Source organism: Bidens hawaiensis, unplaced genomic scaffold (genome assembly GCF_021521415.1).
Source record: "Bidens hawaiensis isolate Kalapana, Puna unplaced genomic scaffold, B.hawaiensis_p1.1 tig00004101_1, whole genome shotgun sequence".
NCBI classification, from domain to species: Eukaryota; Viridiplantae; Streptophyta; class Magnoliopsida; order Asterales; family Asteraceae; genus Bidens; species Bidens hawaiensis.
In genome coordinates, this window is record NW_027491241.1 from 969,022 (window position 1) to 986,699 (window position 17,678).

Below are 17,678 nucleotides of genomic sequence, written 5' to 3' on the forward strand. Positions count from 1 at the left end.
ATGAACAAAGGACTTAGCCGAACATAATCATAATGTCAAAACACTTATCTTTGATGAACATGCAATCCCGAGATGAACCGGAAGCCTTGGAATGGTGGAAGATCGTCCTAAGCAGCCTCTTTTGCCTCTGGAAATCGTTCTTAACCGAATGGGGAGGTTAAGGGGTTTATATAAGGCAAAACCTAAATTTTTGGCCGACTTATGCATCTTCGCGTATTGCGAAGATGTCCAGGCATGCTTCTTCGCGTATCGCGAAGGACAAAATAGTCGCGGCCGACATACTGCAACTTCGCGTATCGCGAAGTTGCCCTTCTTTGCATCTTCGCGTATCGCGAAGATATAAAACTTTAGATTTTTCATTTTTCTTTTCTTGAATGCCTCGTGATGCGTGCACGTCCAATCTCTCACTTCTCGATCTTCGTTCCAAGCCCGTAAATATCCTCGTTAAGCTCCATAGCTTCCAATATCCTGAAACACATAAACAATGCTTGAAGTACCAATGTTCATTCGATTATTTAACTAAATATAACTAATTAATATATAAAACTAGCTAACTTTTACCCAACCATCACAAATACAAGCCAAGTGGAGAGATAGAACAATAAAAGGCGCGTCTCGTTGCAAAGGGTCTGACACAATTGGAAGGCATTGACTTCCATGACACCTTTGCACCAGTTGCTAAATTAGTTACGGTTCGACACTTTTAGCCGTTGCGGTGAAGAGGGATTGGCACACTCATCAACTTGTTGTAAACAACGCCTTTTTACACGGCGATCTTCATGAAGACATCTATATGAAAATACCACAAGGCTTTGGGAAACAAAATGACAACCACGTTTGCAAACTAAAAAAATCTCTTTATGGCCTCAAACAAACATCAAGGAATTGGTACCAAAAATTCACAACCTCCTTGCAACAACTCGGTTTCAAGCAATCCAAAGCCGACCACTCTCTATTCTTGTTTAAAAGAGAAGACGTTTGGCCCTCATTTATGTCGATGATGTTATCATCACGGGGAATAACATGCCTAAGATACAACAAATCAAAGATTTTCTTGACAAAAAATTTAGCATCAAGGATCTTGACCCTCTAAAATTCTTTCTTGGTATTGAAGTTGCTCGAACAAAGAAGGGCATGGTTCTTAGCCAACGAAAGTACACATTAGATATTTTGGAAGATGTAGGTATGCTCGGTTGTCGACCAAGCTTGTTTCCCATGGAACAAAATTTGAAATTAGACAAAACAGAAAGTGAAGTTCGTGTGGATGCCAACCAATATCGAAGACTTGTAGGAAGACTCCTTTATTTGCAAGCCACAAGACCCGACATCGCTTATTCGGTCAACGTCCTAAGCCAATTCGTTAGTGATCCAAGAGAAAGCCACCTTGAAGCTGCTAACCGAATTCTACGATATCTCAAAGCAACACCGGGGCAAGGAATTCTTCTTACCAAAGATGGGGGAATGAATCTCAAAGCTTATTGTAACTCTGATTGGCTCGGGTTCCCTATTACGAGATGATCTAGAACAGGGTATTTAGTGCTTCTAGGGGGAGCCCCCATATCCTGGAAGTCGAAGAAACAGGTTGTCGTTTCTCGTTCATCTGCCGAAGCCAAATACCGTGCTATGGGTTCGACTGTTAGCGAAATTTTGTGGTTGCGATGGTTACTTGGTGAACTCGAAATGCCATGCACCACACCCACTCAACTCTTCTATGACAACCAAGCCGCAAGACACATTGCAACCAATCTCGTCTTCCATGAACGCACTAAACATGTTGAAATGGACTGTTGCTTTGTTCGGGAACGTGTCGAGTTTAAAGAAATACAACCTATGCAGATTCATACGACGGCACTGGTCGTCGATGTTTTCACCAAACCATTGGGGGCTCAATGTTTTCATTCCTTACTTGAAAAGTTGGGCATTGTTAACTTACATGCATCACTTGAGGGGGAGTAATGACCGAATAATTATGTTGAACCAAATTTATAGCCTACCATTCTTACCTCCTGTTTGTTAGAAAAAATTGATGCCTATTTCCGTTTTTATTTATTTAATCAATCTGTTAATATATTGGACCTCCAATGTAATTCAAGATATGATATTTTTCAATAGAAGAAAAGATTCCGTGTGTCCAACTAACAATTCTTTAATCTATAGGCAGAGGTAGGGGTCCAAACGAGCCGAGCCGAGCCGAGCCGAACCCGAGCTCGACTCGTTTAACTTACACAGAGCTCGAGCTCGGCTTGTTTCGAGTTCTATTTTCAAAGTTCGAGCTCGGCTCGTGAGTAAATTTTCAAGCTTGAGCTCGGCTCGGCTCGGGCTCGGCTCGTTTACTATATATCAACTATTTTTTATATAATTATAATTATTTTTATATATTTTTTTCTATTATAATTTTATGTATAAAATAATATATATCATTTTGGTATTTTTATTTATTTTTTCATAACATTATATATATTAATTAATAATTATTAAATATAGTTTAAAAAATTATATAAATGACAGGCTCGTTTAAGCTCGCGAGCCGACTCGAGCTCGGGCTCTTTATTAAACGGGCTTACTTTTAGGCTCGACCTCGAGCTCGGGATCGATTAAGCTTGGCTGGATCGAGCTTTTTAACGAGCCGATCTCGAGTAGCTCACGAGTAGCTCGGCTCATTTGCATCCCTAGACAGATGTAAGTAAATTTTACACTATAAGCATTTTTATACTCCTATGCTATTTCATGAGAACCAAAGTAATAAATTCTGTTGAGGTTGTAATTTGTAACATGTATACAACATAAGTCAGGTTGTACACAGACCATAGTTTTTGCGTGACTTTTTGAACATCTTGTTACATGGTTATCTTAATTCTTAGACATAGAACTCACACATTTGTTAAATCAGACACGTTGGAGATGTTCTAACAATGAACATTTTAATTTACTTTACAATGCAACCAAATGTCAAATTTATTAAGTTCAACAACATAACCCCTATAATTTGCTCTTTCCCCTTGACGTCAAACCGCCCATCGCCTTCGCCTGTTCCCGTAGCACAAACTTCTGCGTCTTCCCCGTCGAGGTCTTCGGCAACTCCCGAAACACCACCGTCCGTGGTGCCATATATCGCGGCAAATTTTCCTGACAATAACCTATTAACTCCTCATCAGTTAACTCATATCCTTCTTTTAGCTTCACAAATGCACACGGCGTCTCGCCCCAATGATCGTCTGGGCGGCCCACCACTGCTGCCTCGAGAACCGCAGGATGCCGAAAAAGCACCGATTCCACCTCGATTGTACTAATATTCTCGCCACCGGATATGATAATATCTTTCGATCGATCTTTGAGTTCAATGTAACCGTCCAAATGTCTAACGCCTAAATCCCCACTTCTAAACCACCCGTCTTTAAACGCTTCTTGTGTCGCTTTATTGTCGTTTAAGTACCCGTTCATAACGGTGTTCCCCCGAAACATGACCTCACCGATCGTTTTCGCGTCCAATGGGACACTTTTCATCGTCACCGGATTTTTAATGTCGACTTCTTCTAACCCCAAATGATTTACGCCTTGTCGGGATTTAAGTTTCGCTTTAGTTTCCAACGGTAGCGAGTCCCACTCGGGTTTCTCAGTACACACGGTTCCCGGACCGTACGTCTCGGTAAGACCATACGCGTGAACAACATCAAACCCTAACTTCTCCATACCTAAAACCACCTGCGAGGGCGGAGGCGCACCGCCGGTCATCACGGTCACCTTCCCCCAAAGCGGGGCCCGCTCAATTTCTGGGGCATTAATTAGCATGTTCAAAACCGTGGGGGCCCCACCCATGTGTGTCACTCGATGCTGTGACACACATTCAAAGATACCCTTGGCGGTAACCGCCAGAAGGCAAACGTTCGTGCCGCCTTGTGCCGCCACGGCCCACGTTAAACACCAACCGTTGCAATGAAACATCGGGACCGTCCATAAGTATACCGACATGGACCGCATCTCGTTAAGCAAAACCGCTGCTAGCGAGTTCAAATACGTGCCCCGGTGACTATACACCACCCCTTTCGGGCTCGAAGTCGTCCCGGACGTATAATTGATCGCACTCGTCGATCGGTCTTCTGATCTCAAACTCAAGACTTCCCGTTACTAAAAGTGATTCATATTCAATAATATCTGATTTAAACATTGCCGAAAGGCCGGAATCCGAGATCAAGACTAGTTTAGGGACCCTAGCCGTTAATTTCGACATGATGTCAATTGCGCCTTTGGCGACATCTATAAGCTGGTGATCAACGAATATGAGCTTGGCGGATGAATGTTTAAGTAAAGTGGACACCATTGGTGGATCATGACGGATGTTGAGCGTGCAAAGGACGGCTCCGACCATCGGAACTGCGAAATGAAGCTCGTACATTTCCGGTATGTTTGGGGCTAGTATGGCCACCTGATCAAAAATTCAAACACCAAATTTAGAAAAGAAAGGTGATTTATTAAAATTTTCACATAAAATTGGTAAAGCCATTTAAAGTGTATATAAGATTTTTAAAATAAGTTAATAACATAAATTATCAAATAAAAATCATGTTATAAAAAAAAATTTGTTTGAAAGAACAGAAAAAAAAAAAAAGAATATTTAATTAAAAAGAGGGTTGCGACCTAGGTTGGGGTTGCAACCCGAGTTGTGAGGTAAAAGGGATTTAATCTTATTCTTTATTTCTTGCATAGTATCATACTACTAGAGGTGGTCAAAAAAACCGGTCCTCGAACCGGTTTGCCGGTTTAAACCGGAAACCGGTTTTTAAGAAAACCGGTTTTTTGTAAACCGGTTTGACCGGTTTACAAACCGGCGGTTTATATATCGGTTACACAATTTGGAGCCAAAACCGGTTTTATAACCGGTTATAAAAAAAACCGGTTTTTTTTAATAACCGGTTATTAAAAAACCGGTTTTTTTAATAACCGGTTATTAAAAAAACCGGTTAACCGGTTTTTTTATAAACCGGTTTTTGACCGTTATAAAAAAACCGGTTAACCGGTTAAAAACCGGTTTTTTTCCCGTTGAGTAACGGCCATATAGCCGTTTTTTATAATTTTTGACCGTTTTTTTTCCCCATTTTACCCCCACAAACATCTATATATAGCTTAGGTTGGGTATTGGTTAGATCACACTCGATTATACAACTCCAAACGCTCTAAACGTTTATTACATACGCGATTATTTTGTTATCTCACGCTCAATTATACCACATTACCACTCCATACGCTCTTATTTCGTAGTCGATTATCATGGCCTCCCAAAGTGCTGCTTCATCCGTCAACATGGGTGCCTCGAACACGGGAGAAATGGTCGTTCGGGTCATCCCCACGAAACGAAACCAAGATGTTTGGCAACATTTCGACCTATGCGAAATGTCTAACGGTAGCCAAAAAGCTCGATGCAAACATTGTTTGAAGTTTTATGGCAAAGATGCAAACTCCACTTTAAAAGCGCATGTACAAAGGCCCTTTTGCAAGGCCTTGAAGGACGAATCGGGAAGTAGTTCGCAGCCGGAGATGACGAATCAAGGAACGGTGTTTACATACGACCTTGAAGCGGTACGTCAACAGTTTTCAAACTTTGTGATTCAAAATACACTTCCTTTCAACCACTTCGACAACCCTCAATTCACGGAGATGATGCAAAAGTATGTTCAACCACGCTACCAACACGTAAGTCGTTCGACCCTTAGAAGAGATTGTCTTAAAGCTTGGAAAAACGCTAAATCCGAACTAATTTCATACTTTTCAAACTTACAAACTGGTGTAAACTTAAAAACGGATGTGTGGTCGGTACCTAATGGTTCGCCCGACTCATACATTTGTGTGACGGCTCATTGGGTTGACCCCGAGTCGTGGCAAATGATGAAACGAACCGTTGCGTTTCAATTGTTTGATTACCCGCACACGGGTAGAAATATTTTTAAACTCTTGGATAAAGTCATTCGACAATACAAGATTGAACATAAAATCTTTTCAATTTCGTTTGATAACGCGTCCAACAATACGGCCGCGGTTGGCCATTTAAAATTAAAGTATAAACCTATTTGTGATGGAGCGTTTTTTCATAGCCGATGCATTGCACATATTATCAACTTGGCCGTGCAAGATGGGTTAAACGTGATCGAAACGCAAAGAAACAATTTTAAAAGAATGTTACGAGATGTTTTTAGCAACAATAAAACATTTTCAAGATACAAAAAATTTTGTGATGAAGCTAATTGTCAATGGTTGGGGCCCAATTGGGATTGTCCAACAAGATGGAACTCGACTTGTGATATGTTTGAGAAAGCCATCCAACAAAAAGAATCACTAATTGCGTTTCATCAAATAATGTCAAGTAGGGGTAAATGTGCACCGTACGATCCTAGAAACTGGTTATTGATTGAGATCGTTACGGAGGTCCTTCAAATTTTTAAATCTTGCACAACTAGTTTATCCGGGGTTTACTATCCAACAAGCCACATTGCTTTACCAAAAATTGCTGTCATGTGCACAAAGTTGAGTGAACTTCATTGTAGGGGTGCACCTTATTTTGATATGGGTGTAAAAATGAAAGAAAAATTTAGAAAATATTTTCAACAACTACCCGCTGTTTTGACATGTGCTGCTGCGTTAAACCCTTGCATAAATGTTGGTGGTGTTGAAGCTTTAATAGAAAAAATTTGTGATGAGCTAGAGTTAAACGACGATCAAAACCCCTATTATAACCAAACTTTAAAGAATGCTTTCAACACCACCTTGTCTAACATGTATGATGTTTACCTTACAAAATACGGGTCGTCTTCCCAAATTCATGACTCGTTAAGAGCTGTTGCCCAATCCCAATCCCAAACCGACCTTGAAATGGGGATGTACTACATGATTTGGGAAGACGCCGGTAAACGTCAAAAGGTAAACACCCCAAGCAGTGAACTTGGAAGTTATGGTGGTACCAACTTTGTGAAACACATGACTCCAGATGAATTTAGAAGTCTTGATTTGCTGGCTTGGTGGAGAGGTAAGGAGGATGAGTTTCCGATCCTCGCCGCCATGGCCAAAGATTTACTAACGGTCCAAGCTTCCACGGTAGCTTCGGAGTCTGCTTTTTCTGTTTCTGGCAGGGTTATATCGATTAGGAGGACTCGACTCACTCCACCAGCTGTAGAGATGTCTATTTGCTACAAGGATTACTTGGACTCTTTAGATAGGGCACAACATCAACGCTCACTCGAGGGGGAAATGGACTATGAGGCGGGCTTGTATGAAGACGAGGTCAATGAAGGACACACTCAACCAATGACCGATGAAGAAGCCGCGTACGACGATTACCTAAGGAATAGCTCGGGATCGGGTAGCGATGAAAATAATGAGTAAGAAACAGCAAGTTGTTAATGTAATCGTGTCTAAGCATTCTTTAATGTTTGTATTTTTGAGTTACGAATATGCGATAACGATTTAATGTTTGTATTTTTAATGTAAAAGCTATAAATGAAAGTTATGTGTTTTTAATCTTCCAAGCAAAGAACCCTAACAACGAAAGCAAAGAATGGAGTCAGTCCGTTTTGCCTTGTAGTTACCGGTTTGCCTTGTAGTTACCGGTTTGTTTATACTGCGAAAAAATAATGGTTATTTAAAAAAAAAAAAAAAAAAACCGGTTAACCGGTTAGACCGGTTATTAAAAAACCGGTTAATAAAAAAACCGGTTTATTAACCAGTTCTAACCGGTTCCTAAACCGGTCCTAACCGGTTTGACCGGTTATGGTTTTCATACACAAAAACCGGTTAATAACCGGTCCGGTTATTAACCGAACCGGTTTTTTTCCTGGACGAAAAAAACCGGTCCGGTTAATAACCGAACCGGTTTTTTTAAAAAAAACCGATTTGTGCACCTCTACATACTACTATAACCTCCTATGAGATCACCAATAAACTTAGTCTAATATAAAACTAGGGCAAGTCAATTAAGGTTGAATATATAAGCAGGGAAGTTGTTTAAGTTGCATCTGTAACGCAATAATTCATTTTTCTACATGCCAGTTTAGTCACCGTATCACATTAACACTTTAGATCAGTCTTACCTGTTTTTTCACAAACATGTTTTTTACTCCAACGATACCATGCTCGTGTATATATCCACATGCAACAGTTTTTATTGCTAAATTATATTATTAGTAATGAAAGAGAAGAAAAGAAAATTAAATATAGAGTTTTGTTAAACTTTTCTTTCATCTATATTTGAAATTATATATATCATAATTGAGAGATTTTAGTTGTCTCGCAATTTGACACTATAAATATGCTACTCTCCAATTTTTTATGCACATATTACAAGTTAATGAGGCATTATGTCGTCTATGATATTTTAGTGCTATGTTAGTTATACTGTCTTCCACTACTCTACTCTCATGATGAAAAACCATGGCTGTTCATTAATTACTCCGATGACAACAAGTTGAGAACCCTTGCCTCTTTACATCATCTCCCCGCCACCACATCGACTGTTGTGGCTCTGATTTCTACTGTTGCAAAAATCGAATTATATGATAAAATGTAATTTAAGAAAAATAAATTAAATTGAATCTCTGGAACACAAATGATATTTCTAAACCACCTATTTATACAAAATGTTCATGAGAATCTGTTTTCATATAATCAGACAAATTGACCATAGAAACAGGTGAGAGCAATCAATAAGCATTAATCTAGCATTAACAAATCGAAAAACTATCTAGGGTATAAACTAGTCAAAGCCTTTTGCAAGCTACTCGAGATCGTATCAATAAAAATCTTAAATAATGAGTAGAGCACCCAAGCCCTACGCCAAATAAAGCACGTTCAATTATCATGTTTAAACTTAAGCCTTGTATGAGAAGATCATTCGGACTCATCAAGCCTTAACAAGCCTATTGTATTTTTAAATTTTAGCTCTTTTGAGCTTTGGCTCATTTAAAGTTCTTTTTCAAAATATATAAATAATTAACATATATGTATATAAATTAATTAACAAATATCAGTCGAGCTTTAGAAAAAGAGCTTGGCACGAGCCAAGTAATTCAAAATGCATCAAGCTCGAGCCTAGTCGAGCTCAATACGTCAAAACACACATGTAATCAACGATTTCAAATCAGAAACTCTATAGAAAAAAACTTTACCACATCTCCACGAGAAATACCAAAGCGAGAAACAATCGACGAAGCGAGTTTGACACATCGTTCATGGGTTTCTTTCCAAGTGAACTTAACACGATCACCATACACGATGGATAATCTGTCTCTATACACAATAGCAGATCTCTCCATCAAGCTGATCGGGGAAAGAGAAACGTAATTTGCAGCGCAACGAATCGTTCCTTCCATCGATCAACGAATCGTAATTTGCAGCGCAACGAACGTAAATTTAAAGTTGAGGATCTTGAAGATGAGTGTTGCATGTGAGTGCTTTAATGGATGAAGATGACATGTGATGTGTCATGTGTGGTTGATGTAAAAGGCATATACAAATGGGTTGTGATAAGATAAACGTTTAAAGTTATTTTAAGATATTTGTTTGTTTATTTTATGAGTTGATTTAATATAGGCAGCGGACAGGACCCTCAATGACTCATGTCATTAAGCCTTTAAGGTAAAGCATAAAAGCATGTTTTGTTATTGGCATTCAACGGTTACATTAAATATTTCAGTAGGTTTGTTTTTTTTAAAAAAAAAATTGGTTTTTATTGGTCCCAACTATTTTATTTTTGTCGACGCTGGTCCCAACTTTCATGTTGGCTGACAACGGTCCCAACTTTAATATTCGCTTCTTCCACCAGTCCGAGACTGACGGAGCACTAACTCCGTTATGTTTTTGCTACGTGTTAATCTGAGTTGTCAAAAAACATCTTACGTGGCAGCCATCGTGGATTATTGATGTATACTTAATATAACCTCAAACTTTAGGGTCTACACTGAAATTATAAATTTGAAATATATTAAATTAATAGAAAATAACCCAACCCCCCCTGTAGCCCGTATTCCCGGCGAGCCGCCGCTGGCAACGGCGTGAGGCTCCGACCACCGAAAAACACCCCATTTAAGCTGTTCTTGACCTGTTAATTTAGAATAACGTAGTTAGACGGCAATAAACAACAATAATTAACATTCTAATTATATTTTAACGCCTTAACCGTCGAACTAATTCCCGTAACCTTCACCGGAAAATCGGCCATAAGCAATTAACACTGATTAATGAATTTCATCGCAATTACTAGTATAAATAGGACCCACACACCAAGCTAAACTTGCTCATCCTCTCAAATCTCACTGGTATATCCTCTTTAACCCCGTAACCCTTCCTCCAAGCTCGAAGCTTCGGCCAACTTCGTTCACCCCTTTCCCGGCATAATTCGAGGTAATTAAAACATGGCTTTGAATCATTTTAATCCACTAATTAAAAACCCTAACTTAATTTTAACAAACATGGATTGGATTAATCAATTGGATTTCTAGGGTTTGCAGAATTATGGATGAACCTGTATTATTATATACAATAATCCACGGTGGCTGTCACGTAAGATGTTTTTTGACAACTCAGATTGACACGTAAGCAAAAACATAACGGAGTTAGTGCTCCGTCAGTCGCGGACTAGTGGAAGAAACGAATATTAAAGTTGGGAACGTTACCAGCCAAAATGAAAGTTGGGACCAGCGCTGACAAAAATGAAATAGTTTGGACCAATAAAAACCAATTTTCCTTTATAAAACTATAGAAATTTAATGATAACTTGTATTTTATTGGTTTTTTTAACGGCTAATTTGATTGGTGGTAGTATTACTGTTTAATGTTTTTCTTTTAATTACACGGTGACGGCAATTACTGTTGTGAAGTGAGGTCAAACCCATCACCGTCCGGTTTTGATTCCTCTCATCTTAGCCATGGAAGTAATGAATAAGAGACAACTAAGAGAAAAATAAAATGGAGTCATCACTCATCAAACACCCGTGTGGCCCGCGCAATGCTTAGATATACTATAAGGGTTATGGTGGTGGGAGCGAGTTGTGACATGCGGGTAGTCTAGGGGCACCGCCGCCAACCCTTCAAAAAACAACCGGCGGGTCTCATTTTCAGGTTATGCCACCCGTTTACTATATGACCGTTGGAGATTGGGCTAGCCGTTCAAGGGCTAGTATGACTAATCATTTAATTTATTTTTTCATTATATATAAACTTGTTATTGTTGTATATGGTTTTTGCATGTGTTTTAGGTTCGCCGAGTTCTCCAACTATCTCTTATTTTTCTCTCCCATCGAAATGGATCCACACCTTACGCTCAGTTTCATGTAAATGGTCGACAATACTAACATGGGCACTATCTTACCGACAAGATTTACCCTACTTGGTCAACGTTTGTGAAAGCATACACGTATCTCATCTTGACGAAGGAAAAGAGGTCCTCAAAGCTTCAAGTGTTGGCAACAACATATGTGAAGCATGTTTTCAGTATTCTAAAGACAAAATGGGGTATGCTTAGCCGACCTCTATGATTATAGACAAGATTCGGTGTGAGATGTATGTGTGCGTTATATTGCACAATATGATCATAAAAGACGACAGTTTTGCGATATCACTGATCTACATAAGAGATCCTCCGGTCAAGCCAAATTATGAAGATAGCGTGGTAGATATGTTACGAGATGCAATAGCTCTTTTTCAACTTCGAACGGATCTTGTAAATTATCTTGAAACTCTTGATCTAACGTATCTTGGACGACAAGTATAATTTTTATTTTTTATTTATGATTTTGTTTTTTTTTTGTTTTCTTTTTGTTTTTTGTTTTTTTTTGTTGTAATTTGTAATCTTTAATTTATTTATAATGAAAGTTTTAATTTATTTATTTATGTTTAATTTTCTTTGGTCACTTTTAAATAAAAATTAAAATTCTTTGGTAGCACTAGGTGGTACCTCCACCTCTTAGGGTAGTCCAAGATAGCTTAGCATAACATGAGGTAACAGTTCAAGATTGGTTAAGTCTTAGGGTAGTCCAGAATAGTTAGGGTTGTACCCCCTCCAACCTAAGCTTAAAGTCTATGCACAACTCTTGAATAGTGAATTACGTAAGGCTGACAAATCATATATATATGTATAAGGATCCAATACAATAATCTCTTATCGTATGCGACAGCCTTAACCGTTGATTTCAAAAAACACGCAGTGGCAAATTTGTAAATTATTTCAATTTGTTTCCATCCTAATTAACCGTTACGCCGATTCGACCATCATCACCGACGCCATTTGCAGGCACCGCTTCAATTGAATTCAAATCTAGGAATTGTTTTCAATTGATAAAAGTTTAATTGCGTTCCGTATTTGTTCATTTGATGGAATCGATGATCAAATTGATGGTCGATTATTGATTTTCTTTATGATAACGAGATTATATGAAGTGATTTTAGTGTTCAATTTCATGTTATAGAAAGTTTAATTTCATATATGAGCTTTTAAATGTTTAAAGATTTGTTCAAGTGTTTTAAAATTTTTTGTTTCTGGGTGTTTAATTTTTTTAACTGAACTTCTTAAATTTTTGTTCTACACTTCTTAGTCTTTGTTCTGGTATTCTTAGGTAACGTTTGGTATGCAGGAATGGAAGACGGAATGGAATAACTCATTGTGAGGGAATGAAGAAAAGTGTGTTTGGTTGATCAAATGAATGGAATTACCCATTACATAGTCCATTCCATTCCCTTTAAAATACCTCAATATCATTCCATCCATACCCCATGTTTTTTTGTTCATTCCATTCCCTCTTTCACCCTATATCACCTCCACCACCCTCCCACCACCACCATCACCACCCACCACCACCACCACCGTCGCCACCAACCACCACCATTGTCGTTCACCACCGATGTTACAGCCACCCGTCCGTTGCCACCATCAACAATCGCCTCCGCCCCTCACCACCACCACCACCTGCTGCCCACCATCACCGCAGCCCACCGCAGCCATTGCCACCATCGCCTGCCACGTCCACTGTTACCGCCACCACCCAACACCACCAGCACCGCCACCACCCACCTCCAACCACCATTATCTCTCGTCGCCCACCATCACCAACCACTATCACCGCCCACCAATGCCACGACCGCGACCTACCTCCCACCACCACCGCCACTCACTACCATTTTAGTTTTATTTTTTCTTTTTTTTCCTACATAACAAACAACGCAAACTAATCATTCATTGCATTCCCATGTAGTAACTAAACATCTCATTGGAATGGTAATAACCCATTTCATTCTCTTGTCCATTTCATTACCACGTCCATTCCATTCCGTCGTCCATTCCATTACCTCATAACAAACAAACCCTTAGTCTTTGTTCTGAACTTCTTAGTTTTAAGTTTTTTTCCAAACCTTTTAGATTTTTGTTTTGAGCATTTAAAGGTTTGTCAAAGTGTTTTTAAAGTTTTTATGTTTCTGGGTGTTTAATTTTTTGAACTGAACTTCTTAAATTTTTGTTCTGAACTTCTTTGTTTTTGTTCGAAACTTCTTAGATTTTTGCTCTTTACCTGCTGAATGTATCTTAACCTCCTTTTCTTGTTGGCCAATAATGGATTTTAATTTACAAAAAAAAAATGGGCATACCGTTGGATAATTGACTAATTTGTGTTCACAACTCCAAATTTAGAGTTTGAATACATCAATAATGGATTTCAATTTAAACTAGAGGGAAAATTTGATTTCATGTGATGATTGTCTCTGTTCATAAAATAGGGAAAAATCATATTATATAAAATTGATTTCATATCAATTGATTCTTTTGCTTTTTTGAATTGAAACAAAATCAATTACGATTATGATTACAATCGATTTGATATGCAATTTTATATTACGCTCCATCAATTAGTTGATTGTAATCAGCGTGATAGATTGTGAATTAGATTTAGGTTTATTTACAAATATGTCACCGTGTGATTTGATTTTTGAAATTGAAATTGTTGCTCAAAATGTACGATAAGTGGTTATTATACATTAACCCATCCATATAAATATATATATATATAAGGGAAGGTTCATGTACAAAATGATCTTAACATGAGAACGTAGGAAATAATACCAATCTACATAAGCAATTTTTTATAATAGCAAAGAAAAAACCCTAATAATAACAACAACAAAATCAAATTTAGCAATAAAATAATAACAACAAACACTTATAACATCATAACAAAAAAACTAATAATAATAACAAAATGTAAATCAACAAATACTTATAGCGTCTCATAATCGGAAATCAGCAAATACGAACAAAAAATAACAGCAAACACTTATAAAAACAAACAGCAAATTGATTCTCACCGTTTTGATATTAAGAATGATTTGTATTTAATCCTGAAACTATATATATATATATATATACACACACACACACACTTATTTAATCTTACAAAAAAAATATGCCACCTTCTTTCTATTTTTCTCTCTATTTTAAACATGAATTCAAGCAAGCCATTCGACAAACAGACACAACAACGTTAGCCATCATTTACAAAACTATTGTGGTGTTGATAACGTGGGTGAAGACCATCAAATAACGAAACGAATGTTAGCTTTTGGTGAAACACTGGTTAAAAGTTTCAAACATGTATGGGTTGGGAAATTTACCATTCCGTTGATAAGTTATATATTGGCGAATTGGAAGGTGACCATAAATGTGTGAGACTTAACACGCACTATCACTGCGCTATCAGGGGCCGACCTGATGAGTGAACCCCAAAAGAAGTTATGAATTCTAGGCTCACCGAGTTGAAGTGAGGGAGCATGTTTTAATTGGTTAGTGGTGTTAGTTTATTTGTGTTCAAGGTAGAGTGTCCCTCCCGTCCTTATAAATTAACTTGAGCTGTGTTCAGGCTCGGCTTGCTGTATATTTATTAATTAATTTATATAAAACTTTACTTTTAGACATTTTAATTTTTGTATTTAATATAATATTTTTTAGTTAGTTTCATCATAATTTTTTGTACATAATAATAACTATTATTAAATATATACTTAATGTAATATATATATATATATATATATATATATATATATATATATATATATATATATATATATATATATTCGTTTAGGCTCATGAGCCAGTTTAAGCTTGAGAAGTAAGACATGGGTTTGTTTATCACATTTGCTTAATTTTAGGATCAAGCTCATTTAAGGACAGCTCGATTCACTATTTCATCCAGTTGATCTCAAGTAGCTTATGAACGACTGGACTCGTTTACACCCTTAATTATTGTTGTGTGTGCCGGAATGGCAGGTTGGATAAATCGGACCATTACAAGTGAATGAAGAAAGAGGACAATTGGTTGGTCAATAGAATGGAATCACATATTACACAAAAAATATTACCCTTTAAACACATTAAAACAATACATTCATGCCCCCTACCTTTTTTCATTGCATTCACTCTTTCACCCTACTTTCTAGAAAACACCACCTAAACACCACGTGGTGACAACCCGCACTGCCACCCCCACAGCCATCAAGACGTTGTTGCCGCCACCATCACCACAACCACCCAATCATCACTGCCACAACTACCAATACCACTTTTTTTTTGTTTTGCAAATTTCTTTATTTTAGAGTAGTGATATTTTTGTTATATGTATTTCATTTATTCATCTTTTTCTATCTACCAAACAAGGCAATGAAATGGTAACGATTCAATAATGAAATGGTAATGATCTACCGGGGTTCAAGTACCGACACGATTTGGTTAGGGATGTGCTCTTTGACATATTTAGGCTGGACGGAATTTGTTTTAAGAAAGAAGCACATATGAATTTCCTGACTAACCCGTCGGATGGAAAATCATCTCTTTGACGAGCTGATATTTTGGCATCTGAATGGATAGGAGGAAAACATGCGTTTGTAGATTTAACAGGGGTTTCCCCTCTGGTGGGCTTAGGGAGTAGTGGTTTCACAGTCGGTCAAGCTGCTTTAAAAGCTACTTCAGGCAAAACGACTAAACATGAGAAGGCGTGTCTTGACAACCAACACGTATTTATTTCTTTTGCTTTTGACACTTTTGGTTTCCTAGCGCCTAAAGCTGTAGAGGTATTTACCCGAGTTCAACGAATGCAGTTTTTAAAAGATCAGCGAATGCAGTTTTTAAAAGATTACGTTTTGCAATTCAAAAAGGGGGTAGCGGCGCAGCTTATTGCCGCTTGCCTTCTATTTCGATATATTCACTACCTTGCTTATTACAATTAAAATTTTAAAGAAAAAAAAAAGTAATGATCTATTTCATTCCCCTGTCCATTTCATTTTCTCGCCGATTCTATTACTTATTAAATTTGACATATTGTTTATGAGTTTCTTTACAAGTGAACTTAACACGATCACCATAGACGATCAATAATCTCTCTATATACAACAACATCTCTCTCCAAGAAGCTGATCGGGGAAAGAAGATCGTAATTTACAGCGCAAGGAATCGTTCCTTCCATCGACCAACTTTAACATTGATACTTTTATGTGTACTGTAGTTGAAGATGGATGTTTGATGTGAGTGCTTTAATGGGGAATTTGATGGCGATGTTGGGACGAAGATGACATGTGATTTGTGGTTGATGTAAAAGGCATATACATGTGTATGGGTTGTGCTATTATAAACGTTTTAAAGTTATTTTTAAAATATTTGTTTGTTTATTCCATGATTTAGACAGAGTGTTAGTAACTGAAAACGAGCTCCAAATTCATTCAATAATATTATGTCATGCAGTGCTGACTGGACATTCACTGAAGCCATTACTGAAGCTGTCTGAGCCTGTTGTTGTTCAGACGAACAGTGACTTCAACGAATTTTCTGATTTGTTTTTAATTTAAAATATATATATATATATATATATATATATATATATTAAAAGATAGTTTATATAATAAATATAAAAATTATATACCAGTTTTATAAATAAAAAAACCCAAACTTATATAAATTATATAAAAAAAACTCAAATTGTATACTAGTTTTATAAAATCACAACCCAAACAGTACAAATTATAATAAACATAGTGCTTGAAAAAAACATAAAATAGAAAAAATAAAAATTTGATACAAGTTCAATAATCTTTCAAACATAAAAAAGTCCAACAAGAATTAGTTGAGGGGAAAAAAACCTATATCTTCTTTTTCACCCTTCCCTTTTCCTTTCTTCACCTTCGTTCTTCTCCACAATTTACTTTTTCCCCTTTTTTCTTCTTCACATTTAGTTTGCAGGGATTAGAAAAAAAAAGGAAAAAATCAAGCAATCAACTTCACCAGCCGCGTCCTTGCTCACGGCGGCTCACGAAACTCCGTTCACGCCGCGTCTCGCGGGATGCCATTGTGGTGTGCGCCATTTACGTGGATCGCGCCACCCTTTTCGCGGTCCCACTTGCGAATGACAACATTAAAAGTACACATAAAAGCATGTCTTGTAGTTACATAGTGGGCACGACACTACATAACTCATGTCATTAAGCACTTTATTGTAAAACATAAAAGTATGCATTGACTAGCATTCATCAGTAACATTAGATATTTTAGTACGGTTTTCTTAGGCTATGTGTATTAAAGGAGCTACAAAATGAGACGACTTGCGGCATATGGCGTACAGTCAGCAAAGGATGAGTTTAATGGTGTTGTAGCCCATCAATCGCCATGT

General features: G+C 37.5%; 1 pseudogene; it reads right to left on the reverse strand.

Moving 5' to 3' along the window:
- Positions 1–2,961: 2,961 nt before the first annotated feature.
- On the reverse strand, positions 2,962–9,353 carry LOC143625329 (butanoate--CoA ligase AAE1-like; annotated as a pseudogene).
- Positions 9,354–17,678: the final 8,325 nt, after the last annotated feature.